The following is a 1996-nucleotide window of genomic DNA, read 5'->3' as shown; positions in this document are numbered from 1 at the left end:
CCTGATGTTGCAATCACATCTTTTGAGCAATCCAGCCAAACCTTCATGGCCAAAACCAAAGTCATATTTCAAAATGTCTCCAAGTCCAAGAGCCCCCAGATCCCCTACTTCCTCCGGACGCCAACAGTCTGCAAGTTCTTATGTAGTAAAATCTTGCCAACTTTCCATCTTCACGCCAGACCAGGATCCAATTTTCAAAATCGGACTCTCACCAAATTCAGTCTTAAGCATCCTCAATTCATAGTCCTCAATTTGTTCCTGTGGGACTGAGATTCTCACTTGTAATGTTTCGGACTCTGTAGCAGCAGCTGCAGCCAAAGTAGATTCCTGTGACAAATTAGTATTCGTGCTCATTTCTTGTCTGTGCTCAGGAGTTTCCTGTTCCCAATTGTCAGTTTTTAAAATCCTGTCATTGAACTTCTTATGTAGTTCTTCCAGTGAGTAATTTATCTTGAACAATGAGTTCACAATTTCTTCAGTAAGCAACATTTTAAATATTTCAAGGTCAGTCTCTAGTTTCCCAGAGTGTTATCTTTCCAGCTGGCACTCACTCCTGCAACAGTATCAAAGTTCTCCCACTAGAGGGACACAGTTTCCATTTGTTTTGATTTAAGTTATTTTTCTCCATCTTGAAAAACAGAGGAGGATGGAAGAAACTTTATATTTTTACTGACTGTCAAGTCCATTCTAACAAAAAAAATCTTTTAAAATAAATCTCCAAGTGTCAAAGGCAGCCCGTTCCCAGGCTCAGAGCTGTGGCTTTTTGATTTTATAGAGTTTGTTAAATTCAAAGTTTGCCCCCTACTTCTTCAAAAGGGGGGTTTGCATTTTAAAACGATGAATATTAAAACCTTTATCAAAACCTTTCAGGATTTTAGCTTGTAGGGTCTTTGTTTCGATCTATATACAAAAAGCGGAAGGCGGACTTCCTATTTGAGCCTTCCCGCGTAGCTGCCAGATTAATTCTTTTATATCCTCCAATTCAAATTAAAATCCTTTTTGACCCTATTTTCTTTTAAAATCTTCCAATTTGTTCTACTCACGGGTAGTTGCTTTTAGGATCAAATTGTCCATACGAAAAAGTCAGCGCTCTCCGGCAACGGCTGTGCAGCTTCACTCCGTGAAAGAAGCAGTCTGTTCGCAGCACCGCGCCGCTCGCCCTATCTCGCTCCAGAGACCCGAAAAATTGAGGTCTCCCCGCGAGTAGGGGGGGGCGCAAATGGTGCCCGCCGAACCCCAAGTTCACAGGCTTCACCCGCCTGTGATTTTTGTTTTTGTTTTATAAAGATATTTATTAAGTTTCCAATTTTGTACAAACAAAAAGCAAAAAGAAAAAAGAAAAAGAAAAAACACATACAGTTCTCAATACTTAATTTTAAATGACATATTTCCCTGACCTCCTCATACCTCCCCTTCTTGTATTCCAATTCAAATTATTTACTCAGCAAATCCTTATCTCGAATCATTACAGCTGGAAACCCCTTAATTTCAATCCAACATCATTCAACATTCTTTAATTTTACAATATTTCTGTAAATAGTCCTTAAATTTCTTCCAATCTTCTTCCGCCGACTCTTCTCCCTGATCACGGATTCTGCCAGTCATTTCTGCCAATCCCATACAGTCAATCATCTTCATCTGCCATTCTTCCAGAGTGGGTAAATCTTGCGTCTTCCAATACTTTGCAATAAGTACTCTTGCTGCTGTTGTAGCATACATAAAAAAAGTTCTATCCTTTTTTGACACCAACTGGCCGACCATGCCCAAGAGAAAGGCCTCTGGTTTCTTCAAGAAGGTATATTTAAATACCTTTTTCAATTCATTATATATCATTTCCCAGAAAGCCTTAATCTTAGGGCACGTCCACCAAAGGTGAAAGAATGTACCTTCGGTTTCCTTACATTTCCAACATTTATTATTGGGCAAACCTGTTTTAGGTTTGGTCTTTTCAAATGGTCACACCTGGAAGCAGGAGAGACGGTTCAGTGTCATTACT

The sequence above is a fragment of the Podarcis raffonei genome, chromosome 5 (genome assembly GCF_027172205.1).
Source record: "Podarcis raffonei isolate rPodRaf1 chromosome 5, rPodRaf1.pri, whole genome shotgun sequence".
Classification (NCBI taxonomy): Eukaryota; Metazoa; Chordata; class Lepidosauria; order Squamata; family Lacertidae; genus Podarcis; species Podarcis raffonei.
This window is presented reverse-complemented; position numbering follows the sequence as displayed.